The sequence below is a fragment of the Oreochromis aureus genome, linkage group 3 (assembly GCF_013358895.1).
Source record: "Oreochromis aureus strain Israel breed Guangdong linkage group 3, ZZ_aureus, whole genome shotgun sequence".
Taxonomy (NCBI): domain Eukaryota; kingdom Metazoa; phylum Chordata; class Actinopteri; order Cichliformes; family Cichlidae; genus Oreochromis; species Oreochromis aureus.
This window is the reverse complement of record NC_052944.1, coordinates 130,404,687-130,428,546: the sequence shown is the minus strand read 5'-3', so window position 1 is coordinate 130,428,546 and position 23,860 is coordinate 130,404,687. Positions and strand designations below refer to the sequence as shown.

The 23,860-nt window shown below is 42.5% G+C and overlaps 1 pseudogene; it reads left to right on the top strand.

The window, feature by feature from the left end:
- Nucleotides 1-23,860, top strand: part of LOC120435326 — a 36,206-nt pseudogene that overhangs the window by 5,416 nt on the left and 6,930 nt on the right.

Here is a 23,860-nt window from a genome sequence, read left to right as displayed (position 1 = left end):
GATGAGGCTGTAGAGTGTGTGAGGGATGTGAATGAGGCTGTTGAAGATGATAGCAGATAAAAACAGGCTGCAGAGACTTTGAGCTTCTGTGGAAACGGAGAGAGAGAGAAAGGAAAGACATGAATTATTGCAAAGCTAATAAAGGTGAAGTTAGGAGCTGTGATGATGTTGATGTATCAGAAGCTGATTTGGCTGCTACAGAGACGACCCACACAGCTGCTGTGGTGAGGTGTGTGTTAAAGCAGAGGAACACAGAGCAGCCTAACACAGGCCCAAACATGACAACAACGCAGGATTCAGGCTCTGTGAGAGGATTTCAAACAGAAGCTGGAGAAGAGAAAGGACTCTGTTGGACTACAGAAAGCAGGCAGCTGAGACCAGTCCAAGTGTTTCCATGGAGCCCAGTCTAACATTCATTTATACACTAACGTACAGAAGTGAATGGAAAATGAATCCATAGTTTAAATGTAGAAATAGTTCTCAGTTCATTTACAGAGTTTAATACAGTTCATGAGGAAATGAGAAAATTTCAAAACAGCAGCTGAGAAGAAATCTGCTTCACAAAGTTGGATCCAATTCCAATACTTTGTGATGCACGTGAACACCGTGTGAGCAGTTCACTGCCTAACCACACAGACTGTCAGTCTGGACTTTTCTTTATTTCTATTGGTTGTCAGTGAGATTTCAGACCAATCAGAGACTGTGGGTCTGAGTATGAATTGCATAATTCATGTGCAGTTGTTGAAGTTTTAGAATGAGAAATGCCTGTTTTGGGGTGTTTCTTGCTTTCATTGTCCTGCTTGTGCTGATGAAAACGTTTATTGACGTGTGAATTCATTCTTCAACGCTCGATTCTGCCTGAACAACGTGAAAAATTTGCTTATTTTTGTGTAACACAATTCAACTCACTAAAACATCGACTCAATCCATTATCCAACAATAGAAACAGGAAACAGAGAAAGCTGCCCTTCAAAGTAAAAGCTGCTCCTTTTGAAATGTGTTGGCGGTAAAATGTAAGAAGAGCTGAAGCACATCAATGATCTATGTGCCTAAATATTAAACACAGTTGATATATTTGTGTGAGTGTTGCACAGTTGATGGCCGATGGCTGCGCCTGCTGGAGTGTTGTGATTCAGGTGTAGATGTAATGACTCATTCATCACATTTATTCCTTCCATGAAGCTTTTTTTTCTCTCACTTTGGCTCAACGTTATTGAAAACAGAACTGTTTTCACTTTGTAAAACATCTCTTTCTGCCCGTGTCTGACGCCTGTTGCATTATGGGTGACAGGGATTCCAGGCCAGCCAATGAGAGTTTGACAATAAAGCCAAAGATGGCCTCCAGTGAAGGTGGGCCATGATGGCTGACATGACTGCAGACTGGAGCCTGAACCAGGATCTGCCAGTTCCATGTAATCCCATCATTATAATGTCATTTTGTTGTGGATCAGATGTGGAAACATCACTGCCTATTTTATTGTTCACACTAAATCCATGATTGCTCCATGTGGCCACAATCCCATTTCAGTTTGTGGCCCAAACTGAATTGGGATTACATGTCTGTCACATATTTCAGCCTAATTTAGAATATCCTCCATAAATATCGAGTAATAACTGGACTCTCATACAGTGAGACTAAAATGCCTTTAAACATCAGGGTTATCCTGCTGATCAAAGTCCAACACTGAGTTTGTAAAAACATGTTTGTCAATCATTTTGTTTGGTTTATGAGGAAAATGATTCAATAACTTCCTGCTAATACACAACATTTCATCATATTTCCTCATAACCCTCTTTTGTCTGACCATTTGATCCCATTTGAATTTCCAATAAAGGACTTCGCAGAGTTTGGTGACAATGATGACAGCAGATGTTTGTGTGAAAGTGCTGGAAGCAAATTTGTGTGTGATGTTCTTTCAGTGTTGCACTTTGTAGACGGTCCCTGAGCACTGGTCTCACAGCCAGCTGCACATAGAGACCAGTGTTGTTAGTCCAGGTCAGAAGATGACTTGTTGGAATGAAAATGAGCTTGTAGTTTGTCTGCTTTCATAATGTGACTGGAAAAAGGTGTTGGACTTCAAATATGTCCATTTCTTTCACACTTCACCTCTAAAAAGCCATGTGGTTGCTTAAATGAAACGCACAAATTTTTCATGTTTTTATGAGAAATGTATGACTTTAATGTGAAACATTCAGAGTTTTTTCTCTTGTTGTGTTTGTTTGAAGCTGCTTCCTGTTGGCTTCAGCTGTTTGGAGTTTCCATTTTCTAAACTTCTACATTCTGAACCTTCTTCAGCTCTGAACAGATGATGAAATGGTAAATGGTCTGTATTTATATAGCGCTTTACTAGTCCCTAAGGACCCCAAAGCCCTTTACATATCCAGTCATCCACCCATTCACACACACATTCACACACTGGTGATGGCAAGATACGTTGTAGCCACAGCCACCCTGGGGCGCACTGACAGAGGCGAGGCTGCCGGACACTGGCGCCACCGGGCCCTCTGACCACCACCAGTAGGCAACGGGTGAAGTGTCTTGCCCAATGACACAATGACCGAAACTGTCCGAGCCGGGGCTCGAACCGGCAAGGCGAACTCCAAACTCTTGAGCCACGATCGCCCCACTGAACACTGAATGATTTCAAGCACTTTGTCTAATAAACTTACATCTTTCATTCTTTATACAGATTGAGGAGCTGTGGTTTGTCAGAGATCAGCTGTGATTATCTGGCAGCAGCACTGAAGTCCAACCCCTCCCATCTGAGAGAGCTGGACCTGAGCCTGAACAAGCTGCAGGATTCAAGAGTCAAGCATCTGTGTGGTTTCCTGGATAGTCCAGGATGTAAACTTGAAACTCTGAGGTCAGTCAGCATGTTTTAGTTGTGCTGAGATGAATATGATGTGAAAGTTGTGCTGACACTGAACTGCAGACATAAGGCTGATACTGATCCACACTGGGGATGGTAAATGGACTGATTCTTATATAGCGCTTTTCTACTCTCCCGGAGTACTCAAAGTGCTCTATACAACATGCCTCATTCACACAAGCACTTCTAAACTCAAGTGCAACTAATAAGCATTCATACACATTCACACTCCGATGAACGCATCGGAGGGCAATTTGGGGTTAGTATCTTGCCCAAGGATATTTGGCATGCAGACTGGAGGAGCCAGGAATCGAACCACCAACCTTCCAATCAGTAGCCGATCTGCTCTACCACCTGAGCCACAGCCACAGCCACCCCTGTGGATCTTCATGGTAAAGTCTGTTTTCTTCTTCTCTTCTTCTCTGGTTTAGTCCATTGACTGCAGCAGAACAATGTTCACATTTCAAACCTTCAAAGAACAAGAAGAAAAATCCTCCACTGGATAATTCACTGTGAAACTCTAAAACTCTTCATTCCACCTTGAAGTCTGTCTGACAGTGAAATCCAAAGCAAAATGGCCGTTTGATATACAGACAGCAGTCCAACACAAACATACACACATCATCCAAAACACAGTCCAACATCCAAATCTCCTCCACTGCCAGCATGAATGATGGGAAAGAGAAGCAGGAACACTCTGACATTCAGGGTTAGAATGAGTTTCATAAAGCAGACTGTGAAGATCAAAGCTGCATTAGAAGCTTACATGAATGAATGAGTGGACAGAAGTGGACAGAGATCATCTGAAGCACTTCAAAGGCTTTAAATCAGCACATTTCTCTTTATTCTTTATCAACTCTGTTAGTTTCTCTCAGTTTTCTGTGGAATGAAGCTAACAGCAGGCTAATGAGTCCAAGTCTTCTGCTGATTCAGCATCATATTCATCTTTTGTCCTCGTTCTGTATCCCCACCATGGACTTCATTCCTTTCCAAGCCAACCTTGAGTGTCCTTTATTCAGCTCATCCTCTGCTTTACTTTTACTGAAGTACTAATCCAAGGCTTGTTATTGGGGAAAATAGTTCCTGTTTTCAAAGTAATCCCCATTTTCCCCAGGAAGAAATGTAAGTAGAAATACATGATCTAAGTGAGAACATGAGCGTTTAAAAAGGCTCTTCTGAGGCTGCTGCCAGTGGTCAGAGCCCCCAAAAAAGCTCTGTAAGTAAATATGTGATCATACTTTTGGTTTTTAAATGTTTTTTGTAGTTAACACAAATCAGGTGGGAACCCCTAAAATAAAAAATATAAAATAAACTAAAGAAGTAATGACTGCTGATGTCTGAGAAGTCTATAAAACTATGAAGTGATTATCTGTAATCACTTTGTTCAATACTGAATACATTTCAGCAGAAAATGTCCGCATTTCTGAAATATTTCTGGGTGTAACTGTTACCAAAGTGCCATCTAGACCTGGCCTGTGGTTGTTATCTAAGTGATAATCATCAATTATTTTAAAACGAATACAAAATAAAGTAATTTGACACATTTTGTTGATACCATAACCACACTGAACAATTCAGTGTTCTTTTACTGCTGTTCTCTCTTCACTTCTTCTCCTGATTCTCTCCACATGTTGCTCTGCATCACTGCTCAGTTTCCTGACAAAAACAAGATTAAATATTGCTAAATATTATAGTATGTCACTACACTTCAACATAAGTGGGTTTTTTTTAATTGTTTATCTGTTATTTTTCAGACTGAATCACTGTGACCTGTCAGAGAGAAGCTGTGAAGCTCTGTCCTCAGGTCTCAGCTCTCAGACCTCTAATCTGAGACAGCTGGACCTGAGTAACAATAACCTGGAGGATTCGGCTGTGAAGCTTCTGTCTGAAGGACTGAAGAGTCCGCACTGTACACTGGAAACTCTCAGGTGAGATCAAGCACATTTTTCATCTACTGACAGAATTAGCAAATTAATAATAAGGCAGCCCTTTAATAAGAGGAGATGTGGAGGTCTTCTGAATGGCAACGTACTCTTATGTTGAAAAGTTCCAAAAGAGGAAGTAGTTCCTGGGGTACTAGTTCCGCTTTTGTTATTGTCTAAGTACAAACTTGATGGTGAAAATAGTGATGTTTGCAGAGTTGAATCCACAGCACACAACATACCAATTCTCACATGCTGTTGCGTGCTGAAAGTAGACTTCTCACAGATTCTGAGACCACTGTACAATAAAAATTTACTGAATCAGCAGTAAATGAAAGTGCAAAACTACACTTCATGTTTGAAAAACAGATGATCAGGGGGATCCGCACTTTGTGTTTACATCTTTTTTGTGGAATCTGTTTACTTGCCCTGTCTGTTCACTTGCTGTTATAAGTGCTTGGTGGTTGTTGAGATGGTTTTGTGAACTTTTAGCTGAGATTCTGACATATCTGTAGATACCACACATGTCTATATTTAAATAACAGATCTGGCAGTACATCCCATTAAACCAGATGTTCTCCCTCACCCGTGATACCGCAGACATTGGGATTCAACAGCTTAAATGTTTATTGCTTAATTACTTTGTGTAGTATGAATGGCCATAAGGAAGTTTTTAACAGTAAGAAAAGTTGTAAAACTTAAAAATACAGTTAAAATGTACAGTTCAGTATTGGTTACTCCATACCACAAACTTATATACAAAGTATGTTTGAATGGCAGAGAATCAGAAATACGTGCATGTAGCACAGAGCCACGATCAGTATCTGAATGAGTCTCACAGGCCTGAATGGGCTCTTGAAGCCATTTATAATAAAAATTAGGGATGCACCGATACTGGTATCGGGTATCGGGGCCGATACTGTAAAATGTGTGTGTACTCATACTCGTAAACGTTAACCGATACCATGAACCGATACTAATGTAGCCCGGATCGGAATTTGGGAGTAGATACTCATAATTCCCATGGACTTAAACGCCACGGTAACATAAGGTGTTCACAGTTGATGTTATGTGATATAACTGTACCCTGAATGTAATTTGCCCTGTAATATGTCACAAGGTAAATACAGGTAATTAGAGCAATCAAACTGTTATGTTAATCATAAAAGTATTATTTTATGGTATGTAACTCTGAAGGGAGTTAAAATATTGTTCAAAGTTCTAATTTTCTGGAGGCCGGTGAAGGTAGCATAAAACGGGACCTGTGTATAGGGCTTTGGAGCGTGATGTCACGGGAGGTGGGCCACTCCCCCTTTCCGCCATGACAGTAGGCTAGACACAGGATACAGCTTCAGCTATGGTTCGTGTTGTGTTGTCAGTTGCAACGTTAGATTACACGATCGTGAAAGCAAGAAGCTGGATGACGGGCTCTCTTTTCATCATTTTCCATCCTGGAGGCAACGTGAGGGATGCCATGTATCCGATATTACTAAACAAAGACGTCAGGCTTGCATTGCAGCGGTGAGACGAGCGGATCGAGCTCTGTGCAATCCCCAGCTTTTTGTTGGTTTGCTCTCCGCATTTTCTTTCCGGTGAGTTCTAAATTAATTCATATCACTCTTAAAAGGCTTTTAGTGTTATTTTCAATGCGCTGAGGTCATAGATAATGAGATAAAACATGCTAATGTGTGATGCGGCAGAACCACGTCATGTCATCATGTCGACTGAGTAGCTTATGATTTAGCATTATTGCAGGCAAACCAGTATATGAAATGGATGTAACAAATCCAGACTGGGCACCAACACTCCACATGGGCCTCTAAAAACATATTAAATTGCTCTCATTGTACACTAATCCGCACATAACTTCCAGATGAATCACACATCTGTCATTGGAATATTGGTGTACATTTACTTTATGTGTATGCACTAATTTTATCTTACAGGCTTTTGTTATGCAGCTGCAGAGTCTGAAGGTGTGCAGAAGTAATCGATGAAGACCAACAACAAAATCACCATGTCATGGAGGCAGTGGACAGCAGTTGTGTTGGACAAGTGGAGGTTGAGGTACCAGCTGCAAATGTGGACAGTGGTGATCGGACAGACAGCATCACGGAAGCTAAAAGGCAGACGAAGGATTGTGTGTGCAATGAACAGGGCAGAGCAGAAATAAACACAACACTGCTTGATAAGATTGTTAAGGTTTGCTGTGTTTTGGTGAATATGTGCTCCAGTGTGGTTGTCAAACCAGCGCCAAATGAAACTTGCTTTTGTTGAGTATTCATAAAGCTGTTGTGTTGCATGTGTAGTTCATTATAAATAATTGTACTTTGTGTGAAGTAGTTTCAATAAAACAGAAAAGAATAGTATCTTTGTTTGTTTTTATTCTTGATCTGTTCACAAGTACATAAAATGAAATGCAAACTATTTACATGGCAACACACAGCTGGCATCAATCTTGAACCACAAAATGAAACATTACAGGCTATTTAGAGCAGCACGTTGTTTGGAGAAGTATTTCCCAACAAGTTCAGGAAGACACACTTTAAGAAAGAAGTCTTGTGCTTGCTTTAAACATGGTTCCCAGAAATCCACTTCAGGGAAGATGCGTATCACAGCAAGGTCTCTCTGTGTCCACACAACGAGGTCACAGTGGTTGGCGCCAGTAACAAAGATTTGTGTTTGTACCTGACAGTAGTGTATCCAGTAACGGTGACAAATTCTCCAGCGTTGCAATAGGAATCTGCCTTTTTGCGATCGCCTCCTTTTGCCTCTCAAAGGCAAAAGGAGGGTGTGTTTGTTTTCATCAAGACCACGTTTTTGGGCAGCTGCTGAGGAGAAGTCAATGTTATGTGCAACCTCGGGCTGTATCTTAGTCATATTTCCGGGCAATACCCAATATGCTGGCTCGTCTACTACAGTTCTGGTGCTTCTGATACGCACTGTAGCCTCGACTTTAAACAAAAGAGCAGTGACATGGGTGCAGGTCTCTGCAACTCCGGCCATGCATGTGCAGTGAGCAGCCTCAACCCTCTCATTGGTGCCCACAATGACCCATGGCTGTAATGCAGTTTCATTCAGTCGTTGTGAGTGCAGTACCTGAAACACACAAAAACCACTTTTAATAAAAGGTCTGTAATGAACCAAGGCTAATATAGATGGGATGACTGTACGTGCAAATCAAAAACTGTAACAAGGAAGTTGTTTAGAAAGTTATCAAGTTCAAACCGACTTACCTATGTCCTAACGACAACGTGCTTCAGCGCGTGGAGGCTTAAAGACGGACAAATCTTGCACTCAGCCGTTCGTGAATTGGATGTGGGCCTCCAGGGATTTATAATTCTTAAACTGGTTTGCTGTGTATGCGCTGACTCCACAGACAAGGTATGTGAAGATCGGGATAGGACAAAGGCGGTAGGTCGTCTGGGTTTCCACTCCACTTCCTTATTTCATACGGGTCCACATCACCGATGCACGCAATTTTTTCAAAGTACCGTCTCTTGGCGTCTGGGCGCAATCGGTCGCGATACAGCCCTTTGTCTTTTGCGCTGATTTTGAGCATGGTTCTGGCAGTCCTGATTCCAACAATTCAACACTGTGCGCTTGTTTTGCTTTCTAGCCTACTGACATGGCGCCACGATCCCACAATGCACTGCGGCGTGACGTCAACTCCAAAGCCCTATCTGTTGCAATGGAGGAGGAGAAGAGAACGGCATGGAGAGATGCACGAGGTTAGCTGAACCAAAGTGAGAGACTCGGCTAGTTTTACTGAGGTTAACTAGCACAAAAGAGTGTGTCACTAGAAAGCTAACCGTGTGAGAGCTTCGCAACAGAGTGTGGGTGAAGTGACTTTTTGTTTCAACGGTCACACCACCGTGGAAAACTGTGCTTCCAGCTATGACCGCCGAGGCTAAAGGCTAGCCCGGACTGCTTGGCTGTGCCACGGAGGCAGCCGCTATGGACTGTCGGAGAGCTGGACAGTGACGGGCTAACGCGCTGTAGCAGAGACAGCATCGGGTCCGCAGGGAGTGGATTTAGTGTGGGACTGGTGAACGGCGACCTACCGAGCAACGGAACTGTAAGTCAGACTTTTGTGCTCTTACTGGGGAGAAGAGGATTTTTCTCCATCGTCCGGCGTGACCAGCAAACAGGCCTGCAACAAGTGTGAATGTGAGTCACTTACCAAAAGGTGATAACATAAGTTGGGTTGTTTAATTTAATTTCAAAGGGAATTATTTCATTTATACAGTGTATTTCATTTGGTTAAGGAACTGGAATATCATTTGAGTTTAAAAAAGGGATGTGTTGTACAGTATTTGTCTCTGCCCTTACGTTCAGTAAACGTTTCGTTTGTGTCAAAGAGTTGTCTGGGGTCGTTTCTTTACTACTGGTTAAGTTTAACTTGTGTGTGGTAGAAGTATCGGTTTTTGTACTCAGTATCGGCAAGTACTCAGATCCAAGTATCGGTATCGGATCGGTTTGAAAAAATTGGTATCGTTGCATCCCTAATTAAAATGTATTATTCTGAACTTGTTTGATCTGCTACTTACCACAAGCAACCACAAGTAGAGGTTTTGGACTTTTCTTTTTAAAGGCAGCAATTGTTATTCAGTGTTTTCATCGAAGCCTTATTTTTATCCATTTACTACTATTAGGTTTAAGGCCTGGACAAGTTTGAAACCTTTTGTCCTCCACAATGGAAAATGGGTGGAAATAAAAATGGGTCTCACTTTAGCCAGCTCCTAATTTTATCAGTTCTACTCTCAGCGTCTCCTATATAAATTTTGCACTCAGCTTTGTGGTCTCCAATATCACTGAAATGCAGCCAGATGCTGCTCATTTTGCATTTTCACTCTTTCCTGACACGCTTACATTTAAATACAGCTCCCCGTTTCTGTGTACCTGGACTCTACCACTACACTTGCTGTCTATGGAACATTTCCGTCTTCTTTTAAATAATGGTATGATCCCAGTCTGTCTCTTAAAATGTTTGGTGAGCTGACACTTCCCGACTGTCCGCCAGTGTCTCATTAGGCCCACTCTTGCTGGCCCCCTGTGTACGGACGCCGCAGAGTGGCTGCTATGCCCTGGTGACGAACCTTGGGTTGCTCCTCACTTGGGTCCTCAGTGGCCTGAGCTACCAGCCTCTCCCCTGTCGTGGATGGTGCAGGTCAGCTGCTCTGCTCCTGGGACAGGCCCCTGGACCTCGGCTATCCACTGAGTGGCCGAGCTGCTGCGGAAGGCTCTCTCTCCCCCAGCACTGTGACACTGCATAGTGCCAGGCGGGGATCTGTTGTGACTTGACTTCCCCAGCCGGTGACTCCGTCTTCCCATCTGGAGCGCCATCCGCATATCGTGGATTTCTATCACAGCGATAGCCAGCTGCTGTGCTCGAGTGGCTTGGTAGGCTGTGTTCCCCTGGCGTTTTGCCCGCGTTCGCCAGCTTACACGCCAGTCTCACCTCGCTGCGGTGAATGGCATTCTCCAGCCTAGAGTAGCCTGCTCTGTCTGGCGTTTTGCCAGCAGTGCGCGGTTCACACGGCCAGCAGGGCTCCTGTCATTGCTCGGGTGGGGCGGCTTTTTGGCTCTGACCGCAGCTTAAGCCGCCACCACCGCTGCTGCTGCGGTGGTGCCGTATTGCCCACTCTTCGCCGGTTTACGTGCCAGCTGGACATCGCTGTGTCTGATGCTCAGCCAGTGAGTGAGTGTTCTCCAGCCTGCAGCACCAGGTTTCCTTCAGGCGGTTCACCCGTTACACGTTAGCCGGGCCTTGCTGTGTTTGATATGCCAGCCAGCGAGTGTGTTGTGTTCCAGCCTGCGGCGCCGACTGTACTCGAGTGTCTCGTCCTCGAGTTCACTCTTGCGGCTCCCCTGTCTACGGACGGCGCTCAGCTGTGTTCCCTGGCATGTTGCCTGCATTCGCCGGCTTACACTCCAGTCGGGCCTCGCTGTGTCTGATACGTCAGCCAGCGAATGTTTGTTCTCCAGCCTCCTTTAGCCAGTCTGTCTCGCGTATAGGCTGCTGCAGCTGCAGGCTGTGTTCCCCTGACGTATTGCCTCATTCGCCGGCTGGCTTGCCAGTCAGTCCTCGCTGTGTCTGATGCCTCAGTCAGCGGGTAAGTGTTCCCCAGCCTGCGGCGTTGGCTCCCTCTCTGGCGTTGCCCGCTTCTTGCAGGCACCCAGTAGGGTCTCCTCTCAGCGGCTCAGTGAGCTACGCTTCCTCTCCTCTCTCTGCTCCTGGGATTCCAGGTTCGGGCCCTGGACACCGAAGGCTCCAGCTGGAGATCCTTGGGGAGTGTACGCACGGGCTCGTCCTAGCCGACCGCCTGTACTTTTGGCATTCTGTCACTCCAACTGCAGGTTGAGCTTGTCCGACCTTGCTATGTCTGGCATTTCGGCCAGTGAGTGAGAGGTCCTCAGCCAGTCGGACCTTGCTGTGGCGAGTGAGAGTTCTCCAGCCTGTAGGGCAGACTCTCTGTCTGGCATTGTCCGCATGTCGTAGGCCTATGCGACCAGCGGGATGCTACTTGGCAGCTTGATGTGCTGCATTCCATGGCAGTCTGCCTTGCAGTTGCCAGGCTGACCTTGAGCGGCAAATCACTTGCCGTCCTGCGTCCTGCACAACCGGTTCGGTTCTGCGAACTACTGCCTCCACCCCCTGGCTCGGCCTTCGCATTGCGAAGCCCTGACCAGGGTGGTGTCTCTATTGGTGTGTTGTCACTGACTCCCGGCACCTTCACTCTCAGCGGTTTGGTTGCACTATGTAATGGTGTGGAGAGATAGTCTCTCACTAAGAGAACCAAGGTTACACTGTAACCGTACGTTCTCTAGCATATTGAGACTATCTCTCCACCGTCAGGCCACTCAGAGACGCGTTCCGATCAAACTATCACCGGTGTCACATCTGCACAGCTGTTTTAAACGTGAGCTGTAGGGCATAACCGGGTGTGCCGGAGTGTCTTAAAGAAACCAAGTTTCTTAACGTGAGGGGATGGTGTGACAACAGGGTTATCAATGGATAATGAAAAACTTCTTGTTATCTAAGTGATAGTCATCAATTCTTTTAAAACAAATACAAAATAAATAAATTTGACACATTTTGTTGATACCATAACCACACTGAACAATTCAGTGTTCTTTTACTGCTGTTCTCTCTTCACTTCTTCTCCTGATTCTCTCCACATGTTGCTCTGCGTCAGTGCTCAATTTCCTGACAAAAACAAGATTAAATATTGCTAAATATTATAGTATGGCATTACACTTCAACATAAGTGGGTTTTCTTTAATTGTTTATCTGTTATTTTTCAGACTGAATCACTGTGACCTGTCAGAGAGAAGCTGTGAAGCTCTGTCCTCGGGTCTCAGCTCTCAGACCTCTAATCTGAGACAGCTGGACCTGAGTAACAATAACCTGGAGGATTCGGGCGTGAAGCTTCTGTCTGAAGGACTGAAGAGTCCACACTGTACACTGGAAACTCTCAGGTGAGATCAAGCACATTTTTCATCTACTGACAGAATTAGCAAATTATTAATAAGGCAGCCCTTTAATAAGAGGAGATGTGGAGGTCTTCTGAATGGCAACGTACTCTTATGTTGAAAAGTTCCAAAAGAGGAAGTAGTTCCTGGGGTACTAGTTCCGCTTTTGTTATTGTCTAAGTACAAACTTGATGGTGAAAATAGTGATGAGTTTGCAAAGGTGAATCCAATTCAATTCAATTCAATTCAATTCAATTTTATTTATATAGCGCCAAATCACAACAAAAGTTGCCTCAAGGCGCTTTATATTGTAAGTTAGACCGTACAATAATAGATAGAGAAAAACCCAACAATCATATGACCCCCTATGAGCAAGCACTTTGGCGACAGTGGGAAGGAAAAACTCCCTTTTAACAGGAAGAAACCTCCGGCAGAACCAGGCTCGGGGGGGGGGGGCGGGGCCATCTGCTGCGACCGGTTGGGGTGAGAGAAGGAAAACAGGATAAAGACATGCTTTGGAAGAGAGACAGAGATTAATAACAAGTATGATTCGATGCAGAGAGGTCTATTAACACATAGTGAGTGAGAAAGGTGACTGGAAAGGAAAAACTCAATGCATCATGGGAATCCCCAGCAGCCTACGTCTATTGCAGCATAACTAAGGGAGGATTCAGGGTCACCTGGTCCAGCCCTAACTATATGCTTTAGCAAAAACGAAAGTTTTAAGCCTAATCTTGAAAGTAGAGATAGCGTCTGTCTCCCGAATCCAAACTGGAAGCTGGTTCCACAGAAGAGGGGCCTGAAAACTGAAGGCTCTGCCTCCCATTCTACTTTTAAATACTCTAGGAACAACAAGTAGGCCTGCAGTGTGAGAGCGAAGTGCTCTAATAGGGTGATATGGTACTACAAGGTCATTAAGATAAGATGGGGCCTGATTATTTAAGACCTTGTATGTGAGGAGCAGGATTTTGAATTCAATTCTGGATTTAACAGGAAGCCAATGAAGGGAAGCCAAAACAGGAGAAATCTGCTCTCTCTTTCTAGTCCCTGTCAGTACTCTTTCTGCAGCATTTTGGATTAGCTGAAGACTTTTCAGCGAGTTTTTAGGACATCCTGATAATAAAGAATTACAGTCGTCCAGCCTGGAAATAATAAATGCATGAACTAGTTTTTCAGCATCACTCTGAGACAGGATATTTCTAATTTTAGAGATGTTGCACAAATGGAAGAAAGCAGTCTTACATATTTGTTTAATATGTGCGTTGAAGGACATGTCCTGGTCAAAAATGACTCCAAGGTTCCTCACAGTGTTACTGGAGGCCAAGGTAATGCCATCCAGAGTAAGAATCTGGTTAGATACCATATTTCTAAGATTTTCAGGGCCGAGTAAAATAACCTCAGTTTGACCTGAATTAAGAAGCAGAAAGTTAGCAGCCATCCAGGTCTTTATGTCTTTAAGACATTCCTGCAGTTTAACTAATTGGTGTGTGTTACCTGGCTTCATGGATAGATAGAGCTGGGTGTCATCTGCATAGCAGTGAAAATTTATGCTATATCTTCTAATGATGCTGCCTAAGGGAAGCATGTATAATGTAAACAGAATTGGTCCTAGCACTGAACCCTGAGGAACTCCATAATTGACCTGAGTGTGTGAAGAGGACTCTCCATTTACATGTACAAATTGGAGTCTATTAGATAGATGTGATACAAACCACTGCAGTGCAGTACCTGTAATACCTACAGCATGTTCTAATCGCTCTAATAGGATATTATGGTCAACAGTATCGAACGCTGCACTGAGGTCTAGCAGGACAAGCACAGAGGTGAGTCCACTGTCAGAGGCCATAAGAAGATCATTTGTAACCTTCACTAAAGCTGTTTCTGTGCTGTGATGAGCTCTGAAACCTGACTGAAACTCTTCAAATAAGCCATTCCTCTGCAGATGATCTGTTAGCTGTTTGACAACTACTCTTTCAAGGATGTTTGATATGAAAGGAAGGTTGGAGATTGGCCTATAATTAGCTAAGACAGCTGGGTCTAGAGATGCTTTTTGAGTAAAGGTTTAACTACAGCCACCTTGAAGGCCTGTGGTACATAGCCGATTATTAGAGATAGGTTGATCATATTTAAGATTGAAGCATTAATTAATGGCAGGACTTCTTTGAGCAGTTTTGTAGGAATGGGGTCTAAAAGACACGTTGATGGTTTGGAGGAAGTAATTATTGAAGTTAACTCAGAAAGATCAATTGGAGAAAAGAGTCTAACTTAACATCGATGGTACTAAGAGTAGCTGTAGATAATATTACATCTGTGGGATGATTATTGGTAATTTTTCTCTAATGATAAGAACTTTATTTGTGAAGAAGTTCATGAAGTCATTACTAGTTAACGTTAAAGGGATTGTTGGCTCAGTAGAGCTCTGACTTTTGTCAGCCTGGCTACAGTGCTGAAGAGAAACCTGGGGTTGTTCTTATTTTCTTCAATCAGTGACGAATAGTAAGATGTTCTGGCTTTATGGAGGGCTTTCTTATGAAGCAGCAAACTATTTCTCCAGGCTAAATGATGATCCTCTAAATTTGTGACACGCCATTTCCTCTCCAGCTTACGAGTTATCTGCTTTAGGCTACGTGTTTGAGAATTATACCACGGAGTCAGGGACTTTGGATTTGAGGCCTTAGTTTTCACAGGAGCTACAGTATCCAGAGTCGTGCGTAGTGAGAAGGTAAAATTATTAACAAGATGATCGACCTCTGTTGGAGTAGCGTTCAGGTAGCTGCTCTGCTCTATGTTGGTACAGGGCATTGAAGATGATAACAGTGGGTGGATTATATTCTTAAACTTAGTTACAGCACTTTCAGAAAGACATCTACTTTGATAAAGTCTACTCTCCACTGCTGTGTAATCAATTATTGTAAATGTAAATGTTATCAGGAAATGATCAGACAGCAGAGGGTTTTCAGGAAACACTGTTAAATGTTCAGTTTCTATGCCATATGTTAAAACAAGATCTAGAGTGTGATTAAAGTGGTGGGTGGGTTCTTTTACATTTTGAGAGAAGCCAATTGAGTCTAATAACAGATTAAATGCCATGTTGAGGCTGTCATTTTTAGCATCTACATGGATGTTAAAATCACCCACAATAATTATTTTATCTGAGCTGAGCACTAAATCAGATAAAAAGTCTGAGAAATCAGAGAGAAACTCTGTGTAAGGCCCAGGTGGACGATAGATGATAACAAGTAAGACTGGTTTCTGAGTTTTACAGCTGGGGTGGACGAGGCTAAGCATCAGGTTTTCAAATGAATTAAAAGTCTGTCTTGGTCTTTCCACAGCACACAACATACCAATTCTCACATGCTGTTGCGTGCTGAAAGTAGACTTCTCACAGATTCTGAGACCACTGTACAATAAAAATTTACTGTATCAGCAGTAAGTGAAAGTCCAAGAATACACTTCATGTTTGAAAAACAGATGATCAGGGGGAACTTTTAGCTGAGATTCTGACATTTCTGTAGATACCACACATGTCTATATTTAAATAACAGATCTGGCAGTACATCCCATTAAACCAGATGTTCTCCCTCACCCGTGATACCGCAGACATTGGGATTCAACAGCTTAAATGTTTATTGCTTAATTACTTTGTGTAGTATGAATGGCCATAAGGAAGTTTTTAACAGTAAGAAAAGTTGTAAAACTTAAAAATACAGTTAAAATGTACAGTTCAGTATTGGTTACTCCATACCACAAACTTATATACAAAGTATGTTTGAATGGCAGAGAATCAGAAATACGTGCATGTAGCACAGAGCCACGATCAGTATCTGAATGAGTCTCACAGGCCTGAATGGGCTCTTGAAGCCATTTATAATTAAAATGTATTATTCTGAACTTGTTTGATCTGCTACTTACCACAAGCAACCACAAGTAGAGGTTTTGGACTTTTCTTTTTAAAGGCAGCAATTGTTTTTCAGTGTTTTCATAAAAGCCTTATTTTTATCCATTTACTGCTATTAGGAAGAACCCGTGAGGTTTAAGACCTGGACGAGTTTGAAACCTTTTGTCCTCCACAATGGAAAATGGGTGGAAATAAAAATGGGTCTCACTTTAGCCAGCTCCTAATTTTATCAGTTCTACTCTCAGCGTCTCCTATATAAATTTTGCACTCAGCTTTGTGGTCTCCAATATCACTGAAATGCAGCCAGATGCTGCTCATTTTGCATTTTCACTCTTTCCTGACACGCTTACATTTAAATACAGCTCCCCGTTTCTGTGTACCTGGACTCTACCACTACACTTGCTGTCTATGGAACATTTCCGTCTTCTTTTAAATAATGGTATGATCCCAGTCTGTCTCTTAAAGTGTTTGGCCACTCGCAAGTCACAATAAAATCTCGGCCTTGCTCATATTGATTATTAGCAAGCCCAAAAATTCATCAATAATTTGCTCTAAAATCATCTCAAGGGCTGGATTTGGCTCACAGGGCTTGCATTTGACACCCCTGGTTTACACAGTTTATTCAGTGTACTAGTGAGTTAGCTCTCAGCTTATTAGCAAACCAGCTAACTGCAGCCACAAACTGCTGGGACTGGGTCTTTCTAACAAGAGCGTCAGACACTCAGACTGGTTTTCATTGTGGATGATGATGTATTCTCACACTGATCCTACATGCTGATGCTGCCATCCACCCACTGCTCCTGGATTCCTCATCATCATCTCCATCAGCCCTCACAATACTCCACCTTCATCAGCTTTATGTTCAGGAGCCTGGATGGACAGTAATTCTTTCCATGGGTTATGGTGGGACATTGAGAGCTGAAGTCAAACAGCAGTGAGAAATGAAAGACTGTTTCTATTTAGTCTTGTGATGTGCAGCTTTGTTCAGAGCATTAAGGCCCAGCAAAGATTACTGAGGTCACAGAGTCACTGATGAAACCTGTGTGCTCATAGAAACTGAAACCAGATGAACCAGAATAGAAGGACATTAAAATGAAGTGTCAGCTACACAAAGGCAAAGCTGTTCAGTTGTTGGTGTGAGTTATTTAAATGGAGGATGGAGTCAGACTTTAAGCTGCTGGACTCAGTCACTATATCCTGTTCTCCTCATAGAACCTGGATACACAGACTCACCTGTGACACAGTGACACACAGTGTGGGCTACACACACATTAGAAAGTGGATCAGTCACACTTGTGCAATCATTTGTTGTGCTGGGAAACCATGAACACTTTGAATCACCATTAATGGCTTTGTTACAGCAACATTCAATCATGAATTCAAAAGTAGTGTATTGTGTCCTTATGTTAATAGTACTGCAGTATGAGAAGTGCAACATTCAGTGTGCAGAAACAAATCAGGTGCTTTCTAACAGCAGTGTTCCCTTTAACACAGCAGCAGTTCAAATATTTCTGTCAGTCTGAGCTGAAACATGAATCTAATCAAATATCAAATCAAAGTTCTTTGTCTCTGCCAGGAGGTCAACATTTGATCTAGTTTTTTACAAAGTTCCCCTCAGAGTCCAGAGCCACCAACATACCTTTGACCAACAGCAAGTGAACATTTATAAATGTGTGTTTTCAGAGCAGGAACCAGCAGAACTATTTTTCTGTTATCAGGCAGCAGCACAAACGCTCATCAGCTCATTTACTGTGCAGGACTTTGAGTGTGTGAAGTGTGTGTGTTTGTGCTGGATTTCCTTTGGAGAATCTCAGTCAGAAACAAGACAAAGAAAACTCTTTCAATCGTCCAGGTTGAGTTGACAACATGAACTGCATTTATCTTCCTCTGACTTGACATGTTCTTCCTCCTCTGCACCGAGCCAGCTGCTAAGACACAAGCTCACTGACATTTTCTGATGATAAAGAAACTCTCTTCTTCTGTACAATATGAGCAGCAACAGAGAACAAGCTTTCACAGGTACAGATGTTGCAGCTGTGGCCAAGTACATGTGCTGCATGTTTGGAGCAGGACTCTAATGGACAGGCCTCTGTACTGATGGTGGGCTCTGCTCTGTATCCACCACACTGTTCTCAGCTGAGTCTTCCTCCTGTTCACACTCTGATGAAGCACCAATAGGGCCAACTTTTTCTCTGGTGGCTCGGATGTTGTTGCTTCCACAGGTTTCCCTCCAACAACCCTCTGTTCCTTCAGTAAGGTCAGTAAGATCTGGGTAAACACTTGAGCTCCTTGAATCTGGCTCCAGCGCAGCAGCAGCTTTCACATATACAATGTTGGCATTTTGCTTGCGTGTCTCCAGGTCTGTTCTGAATGTAGACTTGAATTTGACCACATAGGCGGGGTCATCATCTGAGCTCTCCATCACCTGAGAGAGACGACAAATCACAGAATCACAGAGCATGAAACCAAATTCTCTCCTCCCAGAAGTTCAGTCACAGACCTGCAACAGAAACAAGAATCAAAGCTTCAAATGACGCAGAGCATTCATGTACTTATATACACAAACATGTCCTCTACATATTCATGCTGTATTTACACACACACACAGAGGCTGTTTGTCTCTCACACACAGACAGGACACTGAGAAATACATCATGTTAAATATACCTGCAGGGTTCCAGCTGTGCATTTTGTCCCTGTTAGCTGTGATTGCCATGGCAACCTTGGTGTTGTGTGTAGGGGGCTGTAGAGTGGCTGCTCGTTTCTGCTGATCCTTTTGAATCATGTCCAGAGTGAAGTCCATCTGGTTGGACTGTCTTGTATCGGTGACTTTCTTTTGTCCACGTTCAGTTTGTTGCTGTTCTAATTCTGCAGCGTTTGCTGGACTGTGTTTAAAGTGGCCCACAAGGTCATGTGTTCCTCTTGTGATGGTGCGTCCTGAGGGAGGCTCATACATGCCGTCATTTGTTGATCCTAAGAACGTTCCTCAGACAGACTTCTTCAACAACACTAATCGGCCTGCAGTTTGTAGCTCTCCACTTAACTATGGTGTTTGTTTGTTCATCTAGACTCCTCCCACAAGCTGATCCAACGTAGTCTGCCCAAGCCTCCCACCTCTGTTTGTTTGGGTGGTTTGTTTGCTGCCATCAACAGCGTGTAATGAATTTAAGTGATACTTCAGACATGAAGTACTCCGATGATAAGAAAACTCAACTTTGCTTCCAAATAACTTTAGTTGTATCAACACTGCCTCCTGGAACAGTTTAAAATGAACATGTCAAAGATCTGTACCTGTCTCCATGTTTCTGTCCCCGCCCCTTTCTTTCTGTCCTGGGTCATGTGAGCGCTGCAGTAGTATTAGGCCCACCATCAATGCTCTCATTGGCTGAGACGCATAATGACGCCCATTTCAAGCCAGCACTGATCAACATCCCTCCTGTGACCCATGGCTTTATATTCAGAGCCAGTGAGCACTTTCACAATAATCATGATTTTTAAAACTGTGTTAATGTGCGATAAAATAATTGTTGGTGTTAATCAGTTAATGAGTTAACGAGATAATAACAGGTTAAGTTGCCCTAATAATTAGACTTTGGTGTCAAACTGATGTGATCTCCAAGTTTCCTTTGTTGGACTGTGGGCGAGTGTCAGAACTGAATGTACTGAGTAACATGTAGAGTTTAAACATGTGTCAGTTCCAGTTTTAGAGCTCTAAAGTGCAGCTATCATGTTAGGAATATGTTAGGAATAGACAGAAACACTGAGGTCAAATCTTTATTTTACCTGTGCACAGATCCTGAAGCAGAAAGCCTGGGTTAACAGAGAAATGATCATCACTGTGATGATGCTCATCATCTCTGGCTCGGATTTGAGGTTTTGTCAAAGCAGCAAAGAAAGCCTGGCTATGTTGGACTGATTCTCACATTAAGAGATTTCCATACAGACGCCTCATCAGTGTGACTCTCAGAGCTACCAGCCCTTTCCTAAATTCACAAAGGTCTTCATAGAATTCAATGATATCGAAGCTGAAATCAAATGAATAATGTAGAATTATAGGGATTATTTTACATAACCATCATCTTTATCATTGCATTAATTATCATTTTATCCAAGCATTTATTGAAGTTGCTGGCATTATGTTATAATTTGAATTACAGGGGTTATCATAATCAAATATTAACATGTTTATTACAGGTGCAGTTAGAACCACTTAAATCGTTGAGTTAAATCTATAATTTTAAAAAGCTTATATGCTGAGTATATTGTTACAGTAAAATAGTAGCTGAGCAAAGGCCTGAATGTATTCAGCTTCTTGTTGCATTTGAGTTTGCCTAGCAACAGGTGACAGAAGGAGGACAAGTCCATGGGGACCTCACCACCATATTTGGATGGATGCCAGAAAGGGGAACTTCTGTGTCTGCATTTATCTCTTAAAATTGATCATTGTCTGTAGAAGAGGCAAACAATGTTCTTAAGATGCAAATTATGTGCTTGTAAACGCATGAGGGGGCGTCATAATACCCTGATGTTATAAAAACAATCTGAAGTGTATTTTTGGTCGGGGATTTACAACTGATGGGTTCCAGTGTACGTCTCCCCACGCTGCGTGTATTCATTAAAAATCAATTGTTCGATCGACCTCTTCTGGACCATGATTATTTTACTCTCGTCCTCAATTTCGGACCCTTAACAATAATAATAATTGATAGGTTCATAGCTTGAACCCATTCGCTGGAACGTTGAAGGCAATGCAATTACACAGCAAGCAAGACACGAGTAGGCAACATTCTTTATGTTTCACGTGCACGGGAGAGAACTGGACAGGCGCCGTTCCTTTGCTTGACCCCAGTTGCTCTCGTCCGCTCCCCCGTAACACTGCTCTTTTATTGTGGTTACATGAATATGCATAGGTTCATTAACATATGACCTCTTATATAGGTATACATGTGAACAAAGAATACTCTGTGTGTGTGTGTGTGTGTGTGTGTGGGGGGGGGTCAAAGCATGACCCCATATATGACTTCCCTAACCCTGCTGGCCTGGAAGTCCAGCAGTTCATCTAAACAAAATGCACTTAGCCTAAAACAGACATAAATATGTTTATCCTATCATAAAACAATAAAACAAGGTACGACCTCTTCCCTTGCTCCCAGGATGTAGGTGTGAATTCCAGAGGACTCTGGAATGCACACTAAGCCTTTGCAGCCTGCTAAAGATCACACATCCTATCACTACACAACTGATTATACACCTCTAAGCATATATGGTTAAATATTTCTAAGCATAAATGGCACTAAACAATACAAATCTAACAATAATAATAAATAAATGGCCATAAGAAGGTTTTTAACAGTAAGAATAGTTGTAAAACTTAAAAATACAGTTAAAAGTCCAAAACTTCTACTTCTGGTTGCTGCTATAGGCTCAGGCTGTTGGTGGACTTCCCATGATGCTCTGCTTTCTTCTCCACTCCCCTCTTTTCACTCCTGATGCTTTTACATGTCACTACTGCATGTCCTTAACTTTTGTCTTCTCTCTCCTTAGTTTGTGTTTTGTTCTTGTCTCTCTGAGCTCATCTCTTCTCTTTCCCCTCACCCTGCAACCAGTCATGGTAGATGCTCCTCCTGGAGCCTGTTTTCACTGGGAGGATCTTTGTGTCAAAGGGAGTTCTTCCTCCCACCATCACCAAGTGCTGCTCACAGTGCATTGTCTGATGGTTGGGGCTTTCTCTCTAATATTGGAGGCTGTTACCTTACTCCGTTAAACAGCTTGAGATGACTGTTTGGTGTCTGTTGGGAATTGTCACTTATAAATAAAGTTACATTGAATGGATGTAAATGGATAGATGTTATTGTGACATAGAGAAAATGATTGCTGACAGATGGATTGTTGTTTTGTGTGTCTGCAGTCTGTCAGGCTGTCTGGTCACAGAGGCAGGCTGTACTTCTCTGGCCTCAGCTCTGAGCTCCAACCCCTCCCATCTGAGAGAGCTGGACCTGAGTTACAATCATCCAGGAGACTCAGGAATGAAGCTGCTGTCGCCTGGACTGAAGGATCCAGGCTGGAGACTGGACACTCTCAGGTATGAAGAGAATGTCTGATAGAGGAGGAAGAGCTGGAAACATTTCCTGTGTCCTTCACTCACTTCCTGTTTGTTTCCTGCGGATGAGACATGAACAATCACACATGCAGGAATATTTTCAGGGACAGACACACTAGTCTAGCTGGATAGTACATGGATATTTATGTAGGGGGTCTCCAAGGAGTCTGTTTGCAGGAACATTAATGATAAGTCATGTTTCATTAAAGTAGATCTATAGTTAAGTCCATAATTATTTGGACAGAGACAACATTTTGTAACTTTAGATACGCTTTATTAGGTCACAACTGTACTGTACCAAAGATAGTGGCCACTGTGTACCTAATAAAGTGTTTCTGATAAGCTGATAATGCTGCTAAGCTCATGCTGCTAATAGGCCGTGTTAAAATCAATATTTCATTTTTCATTCTGTTGTTTGACAACAATAACAGAAAAATATGTACTTGAGAACACATATATTGTCGAGTCAGCTATGAATGTAGAGTTTGTCAGAATACATCATGGTCACACAAATCCAGAGTGGAGCAAAGAGCCTACTTAGCTAAGCTGCTCACCTTGTAAAAAAGTAAGGGAAAACCGTTTTAGCGTCAGCAGATAACACTGATTCACATAAAATTAGCACTAGCTGCTAACAGAAGCCAATCTGAGCATTAGCTGCTCACATTGTTATAATGCAGGAAAAAAGAGTGTTAGCATTAGCTGCTAATGGTTTTAAGCCTTAAATTAGCATTAGCCGCTAACAGCAGCCTACATATTAACTCCTACAGGGGAAAAGAATAGCATTAGCTGCTCTCTAGCATTAGCATTAGCTAATCACATTGTTAAAATTGAAGGGAAAACAGTGTGAGGATTGTCGGATAATGCTAGCTCAACTCAAAATAGCATTAGCTAATAATTCCATCCTACTTAGCATTAGCTGCTCACATTGTTATAAAGCAAAAGAAAATGGTATTAGCATTAGCTGCTAATACTTATTCACCTAAAATTGGAATTAGCCGCTAATGTCGGCCTACTTGGCATTAGGTACTTACATCGTTATAACGTAAGGGAAAAGAGTATTAGCATTAGCTACTCACGTTTTTAAAACGGAAGGGAAAACAGTATTAGAATTAGCGGGTAATGCTAATTCATATCAAATAGCATTAGCCGATAACGTCGACCTCCTTAGCATTAGTTGCTCACATTGTTTGAAACTAAAGGAAAACAGTGTCAGCATTAGTGGACAGTGCTAATTCAAATCAAATTAGCATTCGCTGCTAACAGTGGCCTACTTAGCATTAACTACTCATGTTGTTATAAAGCAAGGAATAACGGTATTAGCATTAGCTGCTACTGGTTTTTTTTTACCTTGAATTAGCATTAACTGCTAACAGCAGCCTACTTAGCATTAGCTGCTCACATTTATTTAAAGCAAGAAAATGTGGTAGCTGCTATTGCATCGTTATAACGCAAGAGAAAAGAGTATTAGTGTTAGCTACTCACATTGTTAAAAAGTAAGGGAAAACAGTCTTAGCATTGACGGATATTGCTAATTCACCTCAAATTAGTATTAACTGCTAATGGTTTTAAATCTTAAATTAGCATTACCCGCCAA